The sequence below is a fragment of the Lepisosteus oculatus genome, chromosome 17 (assembly GCF_040954835.1).
Source record: "Lepisosteus oculatus isolate fLepOcu1 chromosome 17, fLepOcu1.hap2, whole genome shotgun sequence".
NCBI classification, from domain to species: domain Eukaryota; kingdom Metazoa; phylum Chordata; class Actinopteri; order Semionotiformes; family Lepisosteidae; genus Lepisosteus; species Lepisosteus oculatus.
The window spans coordinates 318702-332742 of NC_090712.1; the positions used below are offsets into that span (position 1 = coordinate 318702).

Genomic DNA, 14041 nt, shown 5'->3' on the forward strand with positions numbered 1-14041 from the left:
TTCCACAGACATGTGTATGTACTCAAGAAAAGGAAAGCAAAGGAATTTCTTTGGGTTTCCAATCTCTGTAAACCTTTAAAGTAGTGTGTGGGTATGAATATATAAATAATTTGTTTGCTTTCCATCACGTAAACTTAAACAGCAATGACAATATGAATACTGAGACATGTCTTCAGCTTGCTTTCAGTGACTAAGGCACTTGCCTGAGGAACAGCAGGTGAGCCCGACAGGCACAACTGCATCACTGGTGATCCTGTTCTGACCCAGTAGTCTGCTACAGCCCTGACCTGCCTGAAACACAACCAGCCAGCTTCGCACGAGCAGCTTCTGTCTGCATGTCTCTCCTCACAGAGCTCTAAAATAGTGAGAAGGCATACGGGTAGAAAACTGAGAAAGAAAAAACAGATGCTGCATATTTTAAAACAAATTATCATAATATTTCACATATAATTAATCATATTTTGGAAGCAAATGGAAACAAAGAGCTTCCAAAGCTGCAGACTCCCAGCTGGCCTCTCAACAGCTCAATCATCAAGCGTGAAAAGAACTACAACATGAATAATTTATTATTCCAGTATCATATTCCAGGCCTTGTCATTCCTCCGTACCCAGCATTGTGGTGTAACAGGGATTCCCACTGTTCACCTGATCTGGTCCACCATGGCCTGTTTGGAGAAGCTGCCGTGCTGTAAAGAGACGAGGTCTCACCCTACAGAGCCCTCTGTCCACGGGCTCTGTGTGTGCAGATTTCCATCCTCTTTCTAAATATCTGTCACACTCTCTTCTGCCAAAACCTCCCAATAAATAGATCTTCCAGTAACTCAAAAACAAGTGCAGTACTTTTCCACAGCTGACTCCTGCAACGCATTACTGCTGAGCACAAAGAAAATAAGCTTTCGGCAGCCTTCTCACTTCAGACCTCAGTTACTTAACCTGCTTTGGGCTGATGACGATGAAAAAATGTAGCTAAAGAAATCGCAGCCTGTATCACCACTGTTACAGTGCCCTCCTCAGCAACTCCTGCAACCACGCCAGCACACAGCTTTCAAGCACGTTTATAGCATATTCTGCATAGAGATAGAAGTAGCTAATGTAGTCCCCTGGCTTCAAAACATACAGTAGTAACAGCACACATGATTATTATCTCTATACATATACATTATTTATCAATATACAGTGTTGTGTGTGAATGCCTACACATTTTGGGGTTTTGTGAATCCCTTTCGTTAATATATCTGAAATTCTCATTCAAATAAAAGTATCTTTTATTTTTACGCGTGTTTTTACCTCGGCAGCAGGAACAGCCCACAGGACATCGCAGTCCATAGTTGCGCAGGAAGACAGTGCAGAAACAGATTTTGGTTTCGTCTCCTGGCGACTCAAGGTTGGAGTGTCTTCAACCACGTCCCGCCTCAGCCCCCACGCCTTTTAATTAAAAGACCCCGATGAAAGCCGTGCAGCCTGTCTTGTGAGCACAAATGCAATTACTAAAAAACATCCTTCGTTCTCGTGAAGCCTATTTCCAAAGCGCGCAGCTCACAAAAGAAAGACGCATTGATATTCACCCCGAGACGGGGTGACATCATCTCAAGGAGGGGTGCAGCTCCGGCCCAACAATTGCCCGGCTGTGAGTGCGCGCCGGCAACAGGGCGACCCCAAGGAGCGTCCGTGTCAAACATCTCTCCGATTTCAGAAACGAAAATCAAGCTATAAAGCTATACAATTTTGTTAACGCTTTTCACATCGAACGGTCTGTACGTATTGGGTAATTTATATAAAATAAATGTAAATAACACGCATGTGCTCCATAATGTGTATGGAGCATAATAATGTGTATGGAGCAGGAGAAATTAAGAATTTTCTCAGTGTCCTAAATTGTCTTGCGGAACGTGGATACTCCGTATATACCAGTTTTATTCCATTTTACGGATTAAGAAAATGTACTGAAGTGAAGCCATCACTTTCAAACTTTAAAAACAAAAACCACAGCATTTAGCGCCTTATCCAGTTCAAGAGCGTGCATATGGACATGCTGGGTATTTGCACCTCATTTGCTTTCAACACAGCTTCGTTAAGACTCCAGTAAAGACCCCTTAAGTAGCTGGAGTTCTGTGTGAACTTCGGATTCGTCTGCACCATTTCTCGAATTTTAGAGACATGGGTATCGGATCAATTCAGTGCAGAATAAGACAGTAAAACGCGTCCCTGCGACCAAAGTCCTGCGCGCAATGAAGCTGTAGCGATCACACTGCCCGCTCTTCAGGCTGTTCAAACACTAGCTGCACTGAGCACAACTTGATAAGAAATATAATCCCGAAGTTTCAAGTACATTATTTAAGGTCTCCAAAACCACAGAATAAATGCGTCACATGCATGTAAATAAAACCGACCAATCAATGTGGTAATTTGATGTCATCAGACTGGGTCAAATTTAAGAATATCCGGTTGGCTTGACAATTAAACATGCACAAGTAAGAAGAGAAAATAATTCTGCTGATTACACAATAATTGTAAGATTTAGAATTTACTATAAATTCTACTATTAGCATGACATGTAATTAACTCAGATGCTTAACTAATTGCCTTTTTACCTCTGATGATTCAACAGGACCCACCATTCCATTTGGGATACACTGGGGCATGAAAAAGCATTTTAGTTTTCCTGCAGTATCCCATTTCTTCCTTGCCAAGTTAGGGCAGAAGTGTCTACTGCTTCTGGAAACTCCTCATGCAAGGCCAGGAGACCAGTCCCTCGTCCCAAGAAGAATTACTTTCTTCTGAAGCCAGCAACATGAACGGAGGAAACAAACCCAGGTAGGTCAAGCTAAACTGAACAATTTCTCAAGTAGATCAGACAAGACATAGGAGCCTTAGAGGAATGAGGATTTTTCCAATTAATATGTTAAGCAGAAAACAAGAGGCCATTTGACACTAACTGGCCACACCATTTGACTTGTCATTTGTCTGTTAGTGGTTTTATCACATTTTAACAACAAAAACATATAAAACTGAAACAGCAAGACATGAGCATCTACGGCCTATGAACACAAAATGAACAAAACAAACCCCCTCTGTCCAACTACAATCTCAACAGACCAAACAAGAAAAAAAAACATTTAACATTCTCCAACACATCAACACCATCAGCTCTCTGGACTTCTTCACAGCCACCTGCAAAACATGATCCAAATCCGTGAGGAAGTGCATTTGGAACTACAAACCTTTACACCAGGGTTCTGAAGGTCTGGACCAAATGTCTGAACCATGTTATCACAGCCAGTACAATACCTCCTCCAAAAACATATTGACAAATATCCTACAGGCAATCCATGAATAATGACCATTAAGATTCAATTAAAAAGAACAACCTATACATCTCTTCAGGCTATCAGCTTCTAAAGCCCGGAGCATGTGGCAGTCCAGTCTGTGTAATTTCTCCACAACAGAAAGAACCACCCAGTTCATTAATGAAGACAACACATAGCTGCTCTCCACATACACACATTATAAACCTGCAATTATCTCCTTTATTCATAATGGGCTGCCTAAAGACCTGTCCTATCTTTTAAAGAATGTTTAAATTTTAATTTCTAGTTGCACCAGCAACAAATCGGTCAAAGTACAGGAGCCGATCCAGAATTGCGACAGAGCAAAAAGCTCATCACAAGATTTTTCCACAAAACACACGATCGTTGTGTCGAGGTCTTAGGAAGATCTGCAGATGCTGAGAGAATATAATGGTATGGCGACGATCTCTCTTCTTTCTGCCCATTTACGCTTATTGTATCATGCACAGACAGTCCGGCTCACCTTTCAAGCTCATTAGAAGCTCTGCAGTGCAACCGACAGGTATAGGCAAGGTTCTGCATTCTAAGGAGTGGAGGAGAAATTACACTTGGATAAAATAACTCCATATACATGAAAAACATATCACTGTGGAAGACTTCCATGACACTGGAGGAATCAATTTCAAACACATCACAATAATATAACAATGAAGAGCAGGCAAGAGGCCATTCAGCCCTTCTTGCTTATTTGGACCTGGATCCAAGGATAGCCTCTGGACATTTCTTGAAGAACCCCTGGAAAACTGGCTTCAGTTTGCTGGACAGTTTGCTCAAAGATCTTGCACAGAAAAAAAAACTACTTTTAAGCTTTTCTTTTTAACCTTTTAAGAATTTAGTGGAAATAACTGAATGATAAATTATGTGAAATGAATGATTCTGTTACACCTCCCTACATTCTTCCAGTATTTTTCCATTGCATGATTTTCTCCAAAACTCACAACACAACACAGACCAAATTAACTGGTAATTCACTTTAATGCGATTATCCTTGTCCTCTGCGATCTCTTTTCCTTTAGTGTCTCTTCACCAACAGCACACCATTCCTAATCCTAGCCGCGAGCTGGACGGACAAACAGAATTTTCTTGCCAAGTGCTTTTTCTTTAGTTCACTCCAAGGCAGCCATACACGGACATAAAAAATGGCTTTAGTGCTGACCGAGGCCCTGGGTATGTGCAGGGTGACTGCTGAAGAGGCTTCATGGCCTCCAGCTCTGAGGGAGGCTTCACTCATGTCCTTTCAACAAGCGCCCCATATCTGCATCTCCAGTCAGGACCCTCACTGCAGCAGGAGCTGATCTGCTCCCCCGCTCAGACCTGCTCGAGGACAACGCAGTGCCTACAGCGAGTGGGGCACTTCTCACCTCTGCATGCCTGCGAGGTGAGAATGTGAGGAAGCAATCTGACTGATCTTGCTCATTTGGTTCTTAGTGATTTATGGACCCCAACAGCTCTTTTGATAAAAGGAGGGCCTGCTATTTTCTGCCCTAAATAAAACAGCACTGATTGCCAGTGAGTTTCCTCTGGTGCTTGTTTCTTTGATGAGCTTGAAGGACTTATTTGGGTTACCTCTATCAATCCTGTTCTACTTCTGTCATATCTGCCAACTGTTTAGAATTTAGTAACAGTTTTTTTTTTTATTGTACACCCACCCACAACTGTGTTTGTGCAACCTGGCTCACAGCCACAGAGCCACAGCCCTCCAGGCATACAAGCACTGCAGCCACCCGTCCCTCCAAGGTGAGATAAGTCCCAATCAGCCAGGAACACAACCCAGGTTCAGCCTTCACCATATCTAGATCACAGAGCTTAACCTGCACTCAGAAAAGTTTGATTCTGATTGCCGGTGTAACAGGTGCCGTGCTGATCCTGTTAGCAGACAGGCCTTCACTGCTCAGTAGCAGAATTAGTGAGTAAATTACAAAGTGAGGTTTCCATTACAAACACTATTATATGCACGGAGAGACAAAGCAGTTATGGCGATATTCCCATGGTGGGTGCGTGAGGCAGAAAAGCATAATTTTCTGTGCAACCTACATCATAAGGAAATATGCAATTATATATATAAATATCAAGGACAGGACTCACCAGGGTGGTATCTTCTTAAAAGGCCACAAATACTCCCTTTTCTGTGTGCATAATTCCAAGAGTTGTTAAACTAGGCTTTAAAGGGTGATGTTTAAATCTTCAAATTCATCACACTTGTTTATTATAACCGTTCAGTAGTCCCTGTGTCAGCAACAAGTTCAGATGCCAAGACTGTGTCAGGCTGCAGGCAGGTTCCAAAACGAGTCCACACTGGTGCCTTTGGGTTCGACTCACTTAGGGTTTCAGGTGTGATGATCAATATGTGGAACAATAAAATAAAACTTTTCCCTTACATACTAAGCAATATTTTACTTAATACAAAAACTGCTTAAATACATTCCTTGTTCAACAATCTGTGTGGGACTAGCATGTCTAATACCTGGCAGTCAAATACCTCTCTCCTTCAGCACTTCAAGTAATGCAGTTAATATTTTTAAGGACATTCCGAGAGGAACCCAAAACCTTCTGAGAAAAGTTTAATGTAGATCTGTTTCAACTGGTTAAGGCAAAATTCTGTTTGAAGATGATGTTTCATGAATGACATGCCTTGGAATTCAAGGTCTGAAGTTACAAAATCAAGTAGTATGGTAATAACTTGTTTCATACCTATTAATCAAAATGAAAGCAGTGAAGGAAAAGGGCCTCGTTTTAAATAATTCGGGCTATTGAAACTATTAGTTGCAGAGTAGCCATGCAGTGAAAACACTACTTAAGATGCTGTTCTGTAACGAACGCTTGCATCCCTGAGACACCAGCTGCCAGGTTTGCCATTTCCTTACTCTCCGTCTCCGAGACTGCCTGTCTGTCTGTCTGTTGGTGTTACAGCACAGGGACAACGCGAGGCAGCTGGGTTGGGCAACAGTAGGAACTTCACTCTCTTCTTTCCTGCTGAACACAGACGCAGACTAAAACCTTTTACTTCCCAACTGGTCTTATAAGCCTCTTAATTAGCCCCGATGAATGTCTAATTCCTCGCTGAGCCTATCTTGACAGCTTTTTTCATGGAATATTACTCCCTCTGTGTAATAAAGACTCATTCATGACAGCCGTACCTTATTGTGTAGTTTATCCTAGTTAACAGGCGCTATCATGGCTCAAAGCCACACCAAAGGGCCTGGATTTTGAGCCAAGACGGTGGCTTTACTTTCTGAATCAAAAGTTTTGTAGTGTGAATGAAGGCAGGATGTCTTGCACTGTTAAACAGAAGTATAAAACATATGTAAGGTTTTAATGCTTTTGGTATATGTTACAAACAATAAAACAGATTTTTTCTGAATATTTACTGATGCTAGAGGCTATCAGCAACCAGCAGCCTGCGGTTAACATGTAACACACTCAAGGTAAAGGAGCGAAGAGGAACTCCTGGAAAGTGAAACTATGAAAGTGTTTGCCAGTCTGCAGAGCCTAATTCATGTAGTGGGCTACCTGCAGAGCAAGGGCGAGTGGTCCACAAAATAAAACAGGAGTTTCGATCTAGAAATTGTAAAGGTAAACATTTTCATATTCTCAGCTTTCATTTATTTCACTGAATACACAGTATTTTGCACTGTAAATGAAAAATTCCTGTTGGATCGATTTAGCCCCCCTTGACTAAATAGGTCATGACTCCCCAATGATGTTCTCATCCCTATCTCAAATGTGAAGTTCATTACTTAGCTCTTCCACTGAATCCCAGCAGTGTGAGCTTGGCCAGTGTCTGAATGAGAGACATCCTGGGAAAGCTAAGGCTTTACAGTATAGTGATGGGGGCGCTATACTGTAAAAAAGGCGCTGTCCTTCAGATGAGACATAAAACTGACGACCCGACTCTCTGTGGTCATTAAAAATCCCAGGGTTTCCTGACCAAATTTCCCATTGGCCTTTACCAGTCATGGTCTCTTTATAATCCCCATCTATGAACTGGCTTCATCCCTCTCCTCTCCTCCACACTGATAGCTGGTGTGAAGGGAGTGTACTGGTGCACTCTGGCTGCAGATTGGTGGTAGTGAAGGGGAGTCCTCATTACCTGTAAAACACTTTGTTTGGAGTGTCCAGAAAAGCTCTATATAAGTCTCAGCAATTATTATAGATGCTACCATCACCTGGAGAGACTGTTAAGGATAAGTTGGATAAGTAAGGATAAGTTGCATTAATGGTTTCTGAATAACATTTATTTCATTAAATACAATTAGTCAGGTAATTGGTCAGATAATCAAGGCCAGGAGATTTATCTTACAAGACTCTAGTTCCAGATAAACGTTTGCTTGTTCTATGCTGATAGTGTTCAGTGAAGAACTTTGTCCTTCTGCTTTCTCAGGATTGTTGTTGACTTCATTGCTGTAAGGATATTATTTTTACAGCTCTTTGTTCATGGAGCTCTCAGGGAGACTGTGTGATGTGTGATTCCTGTTTGATGCCCAGCAGCAGCTGAGAATCCCCAGTCATGTGGGAGAGGACAGATCTGCATGAAGAACAGTTAGTTAAATCGCAGGTAAAACCACCCTCCTCACTTATCAGACTAGGGTTCTATATTACTTGACACTTATGCATCCGAGCCTGGTCTATAATGTAGTGGACTATCTAGTCCAAATAAATATATTGCTTAGGTCGTCTGCGGCTTGTTACTGCAGAGGTTGTTGTGTGCTGATCTCACTCACGCTCATGAAAACAGAGCTGAATAACTACGAGCAGAGAGCTCAGAGCAGGCTGCACATGACAGCAAGAGTGCGAGAGAAAAGGACTAAAGTCCGGATTGTGAGCCCCCCCTTCCACGCAGATAAGACTATCTTTGTTGAGCAGAGAGTGCTGCTGAGCCAGGCCTCCAAAGACAGAGGAAAGGCCAGTGGCATATCTGGGCAGCCGAGTTAAACACATCAATTACGAACTGTCAGAGAAGCCAAACTACAGAAACAGTGTCAGGAAAGGCCTGTTTGGAATGTTGTCTGAAAGATCATCCCCCTGGCTTCAGAATAGAGCATAAGAAAGGCTACAGATGAGAGGAGGCCATTCTGCCCAATGTTGCACAGCGCACTGCTGGAAAATACAGTAACTTCAATTCCTATCTTAATTACTTAACTATCTTTTTCATCGGATATTGTTTTGCTTTCAGTTATTGAGCTGAAGGATGTTTCGAGTGATCCATAAAAGGTTTAAATGGACTTGAATAGAACAGGTCATCAATGTTTTACTGCTACTAAGAGATTGTGACCCTTGTATTACAACATACTGATGATGCAAGGTTCATGAAACAGAAACTTCTGCCAGGGTTGGAACAATTTACGAGCAGTTTGATTTTCTATTCTTTTTGAGACAGCTCATCAAGGTTCTGATGGTCTGGAAGACATCTTGCCTGGTGCCAGTACCCAAAAAGGGGCACCCTAAAGTCTTGAATGACTACAGACCAGTGGCACTTACATCACACCTAATGAAAACTCCGGAAAGGCTTGTACTGGACCACCTCAGAACCCTGGTGAGTACAGCACTGGACCCCCTGCAGTTCGCCTACCGGTCACACTTGGGAGTAGAGGATGCAGTCATCTACTGTATCTGCTACACAGAGCTAACTCTCACCTGGAGAAGACGGAGCATTGTGAGAGTTATGTTCTTTGACTTCTCCAGTGCCTTTAACACCATCCATCCACCTTTACTGAGAGATAAGCTAAGGGCGGCGCAGGTGGACACTCCCCTGCTGTCCTGGATTATAGACTATCTGACCTGCAGGCCACAGTATGTACGGCTACAGAGCTGTGTGTCCTAACAGATTGTTAGCAGTACTGGGGCTCCACAGGGGACTGTCCTTGCTCCATTCCTGTTCACCTTTTACACCTCTGACTTCAGGTACAACTCTGAGACATGTCTTCTGCAGAAGTTTTCGGATGACTCTGCAATTGTGGGGTGTATTAGAGAGGGAAGGCAAGAGGAATATAGGAGCTTGATTACCAATTCTGTGGAGTGTGTCATCTTAACCATCTCCAGCTTAACACCAGCAAGACCAAAGAAATGATCTTCGACTTTCGAAGGAATAAGTCTCCGCTGAACCCTGTTTCCATCCAGGGTGAGGACATAGAGGGCGTACATTCCTACAGGGCCAACTCTATTTTCTTAGGAGACTCAGGTCCTTTGGTGTGTGTGGAACACTGCTACACATTTCTTATGAATCAGTGGTGGCGGCGGCCATCTTCTACGCTGTGGTGTGCTGGGGCAGCAGCATCATGACAAAAGATGGAAATAGGCTCAATAAACGTATCAAGAAGGCTGGCACTGTGTTGGGGAGAATGCTGACCAAGCTCACAGCCATCATGAACAACACCTCTCATCCGCTTCATGGGACTGTTACTGGGCAGCGGAGCACTTTTAGCAACGGACTGCTCCAGCTACGGTGTTCAAGGGAACATTTCCGCAGGTCTTTCCTCCCGGCGGCTGTCAGGGTGTATGACGCTGCCCTTGGCTAGGACTGTTAGCCCTTCATTTGCTCCTCTATGGACAGCATGTTTGCTCCATTGTACTTTTTGGACAATCAGTCTGTATAAACCTATGCACATTTTGCACATATTTTATTGTTTTTACAGTGACTATGATCAGCACATTTTGCACACACCTATGTATTTATTTATTTTTATTTATTTTGTGGTCTTTTGTTTTATAACTATTCTGATGTCTGTTTTGCTCGTCTTGGGCTGGACTGCTGTAACACATCAATTTCCCTACGGGATTAATAAAGTATTATCTATCAATCTATCTTAAATTTGGGGTCTGCACTGCTGTCCAGAAAGAAGGGAAGAATATAAATGCGGAAACTGGAGTTATTAATAGGAGTTATTAATAGAAGTTTACAAATGCTGTAAACTGGAGAAGTTGAGACCTCCAGCTGCCTTAGTTCCGAAGAACTAAAATGAACTAAATGTCTCTTGTTTAAAGCTGGGGCCCAGTGAAACCACTGAAAGGTGACGAGAGCTAAAAGCCAGAAGAGACCAAAGATACTGGGCTACAGAAGCAGGTCCAAAAAACGCTGGTGCAGCCCACTCCAGCTCATCTGGCTACAGACATGGCTCTCTCCCTGCAAGGCCCACATCAGCAGAACCACACGAGCCATCATACAGTCTGGGCCCTTTCTAACTTAAATACTGAATCGTTTCATGTGCATGACAGCTGAGAGCTGCTGAAATGGCACTTTATCGCGCATTCCCATCAGGACATGAGGCTTAGGAAGCTGCACACAATGAAAAGTGCTATTTATTATTAATAATAATAGCGATCAATTCTGTGACAATCTCACTTGGCGCAATTCCTCTCTGCGTATGAGATCAGATCTCTAGTGTTGCTCCTGCAATATCAGGTTTCTGATATTCAAACTGGGTTCTTCTCTTTTCTGACACTAAAGATGCCGATTAATAATTAATTAAACCAGCCGAGGGAAATAAGAATTTATTCAAGCTAATTGTGTACTGGTACGGGGAGATCTTTGTGTGCGTCTGGAGCCACAGATTTGTCTCAGCCGAGTGTGAGAGTCCTGACAAGAAGAGAAAAGCCGATAAGACCTCTGCAGACTACAGATCAGACACTGCAGGACGCACTGCATACCGGGGGCACAGCATCACCATGGCTGTTCTCCACAGCTGCTACATGCTGGAAAACTCCCAGTGCCGTGTTTTTCCTGCCCCCTGCCACATGCTGCCGATACGCACTTCTCAAGCCTGGGAAAGACATGTTAGGGACACGGCAGCGAACTGACAAAGGAACAGAGAAACTGCCAGGTCCCACCAGGTTACAGTTTCACTCATTCCTCATCTGAAGAAAACCATGCGTGCCTCTTAAGATGGTAACAGATTTAATTATTTGACTCAGATTGGAGTATATTCAGCTTTGAATATCACTTCATAATCAGCATTTTATTAATAATATTCTAGCTCTGAATATATTAAAATCTGTTACCCACAGATTTTGAGTTACAATAAGGAAAATATGGAGCAATACTGAAACAGGTCCTACTGTTTGTACAGGAAACTACTAAAAAAGCTGGCAGATAGCTGCAGGGCAGGAAACACACTAGTCGGTACACACATGCGTACATATGGGGGGTACAATTTAAAGACGTCAGTCTCTGAATTTGGGAGGAAACTGGATCATACAAAGAACTCCACACTTCCACTGTTCAACACAGGACCCACGAGCTGTCTGCTGCCACAAGACATTTAGCAGGTGCTCTTATCTACAACAGCTTCCAGAGATTAGAGTGAGACGTACACCAATGACTACTCCTAGAGAGCTGTGCTCCTCACCTGAAGGAGAAAGATGACAGAGGTCAGCTTGCTCAGGGTCATTGCTGCACACCAGCAGCAGAATCAGGGACCTCCTGCCCACAAGCTCTTCACCCAAATCACAGACACACCGCAGAAGGCAATAGGATAAGAGAAAGATGGAGAAAAAGGCATGCATATTCTACCAAGATCTAGTCATTGAGAAGTGTGAGGTGCTCTCTAATTGGCTTGAGCGCGAATGTAACCCAGCAGCAGGAGGAGTTTCAGCCAGGCCACCATTGGTGGCTTTCTGCCACCACGCAGGATCGGAGCAGATCAGCAGATCAGGTAAGAGAGGCTGTAGGCCCACAGCACCTGAGAGTTACCTAGCAACCACGCTATTTCTGGTGCAGACTTCACAGCCAGCAGAACTCATGATCTGCCATATGCCTAACAATTGTATTGCAAATCCAGAAGAAAATAAAGTTATTAGAAATACACAACATTACTAAAATGTGTCCTGAACCCATTCTCTATATCAAATTGAAATCTGAACTACAGCAGAAAAGCGCAAAAATCGGGTTGTTCTATCAGGTTAAGTCATAGTGCGCACATAAAAAACTCATTACTAAAAAAATATTTGCAGAATTATTTTCTTATAATTAGAATTATATAAATTATGCTATAATTTATTAAATGTATATTCAGATAAATTATAATTATTAAGTTGTAAATTACTTAAACTGGTCTATATTGTACAGCAACCTTTCTTCTTTAGAAACAAACCTAAAAAATACAAATATGAAATATCATAAATATGTATAATTTACAATTAATGTCTATGATGTTGAGCAACAAATGTATGTACATGTACAAATGAATATAAAGGCATTGATGCCATAATGTACATCCTTTCCTTCACAACCCCTGTCTGACACAGCCCAGATCTGTTAAGACAGGCTGGGTAGGACAAGTTCACCCCCAAAGTCAAGAAATTCATTTCGTTGCAATGCTGTGCCATACGTGAGACATGCAGGTGAGTCTTGGGTAGTTAATATTCATTCTGACCTATTATAATTAAACTTTATTTTATATAACACCATTAAAAGTAGCATGTTGAAATGCTTTACAATAGGTGTAAACAATAGCTCCAACAACAGAATGCAGTTATAAGAATGAAATACTTTTAGAACTCCAGCAGAAGATACATAGTCTTTAGAAAATGGAGCAAACACAGACACAAAATAAGTAAAGGCCTTTCTGAAGGAGAGGGTTTTCAGTCTAGATTTCAATGCACACAGGGTAGGTGACTCCGATATCCTTGGGGATAGAATTCCAGAGCTTTGGGACACAGCAGAAGCAGCCTCTCACCCATAGACTCTATACAAGATTGGGGGACATACAGGAGAGCAGAGTCAGATAGTGAGAATAAAAGTAGAGATATAAGTCAGACAGGTACTGAGGTAACAAGCTATGTAGAGCCTTATAGATGAGAATTTTAAAGACAACACAAAACATGACAGCAAGCCAGTGGACTCCAGGACAGAGTAATATTATCACTGCAAAGGAACAAGTAATAGGTTTATTCCATGCTGAAAAAAAGAAGAAAGAGAACACAACGTTTCGGCCGTGGAGCCTTCTTCAGGTGTGAGAGAGACAGGGCATTAGGCAAAGGTAAAGTAGCGGGAGAACAAAGGTTGGGAGGGAGGAGGAGTGAGAGGCGGGAGCAGGGGACAGAAAGAGAGGCCAATCAAGAGGTGTGAAGTCAGAATGGGTGCAGAGAGGTGTGAAATGAAACTTCCAATGAATGGAGAAAATTTAAAAGAACAGTAATCTGTCGTTAAGGGAAGGGAGAATGTGTGATCCTAACTGCAGAATAATTTAAAATAAAATAAAATAAAAATAAAATAAAATGAGTACATTTCGAGGGCTTGGTTCTCGAAGTCGATGTCGTCGCTGCATAGTCTTCGTAACCTAAGGAACTGTGAAAAAGGAAGAGAGTTTTTAGTGTGGTTGGGGTGAAATGAGCTGTACAGGAGGTAGCTGTACACACAGCTACCTCCTGTACAGCTCATTTCACCCCAACCACACTAAAAACTCTCTTCCTTTTTCACAGTTACCTCCTGTACAGCTCCTCCTGTACACACAGCTACCTCCTGTACAGCTCATTTCACCCCAACCACACTAAAAACTCTCTTCCTTTTTCACAGTTCCTTAGGTTACGAAGACTATGCAGCGACGACATCGACTTCGAGAACCAAGCCCTCGAAATGTACTCATTTTTTATCAACAGAGGATATCCCAGCAGTGTGATTGACAGGGCCCTTGCCCGAGCCAAAAACACCCCCCGGACCATCAACCCGATCAGGAACTCCCGCCGTAACAACCGCATTC

General features: G+C 42.6%; 1 protein-coding gene across 4 annotated transcripts in view; it reads right to left on the reverse strand.

Annotated features, from left to right (window-relative positions):
- Positions 1-14041, reverse strand: part of tmem63ba (transmembrane protein 63Ba) — a 64943-nt gene that overhangs the window by 45450 nt on the left and 5452 nt on the right. Inside the window, exon 1 of one of the 4 annotated variants that reach the window (XM_006638484.3) lies at positions 1288-1550. The exons of the other annotated variants lie outside the window; for them this stretch is intronic. The gene's annotated coding sequence lies outside the window, so the exon portion shown is untranslated. Of the gene's footprint in view, positions 1-1287; positions 1551-14041 lie in introns of those variants that run through there. 4 annotated transcript variants of the gene reach the window in all.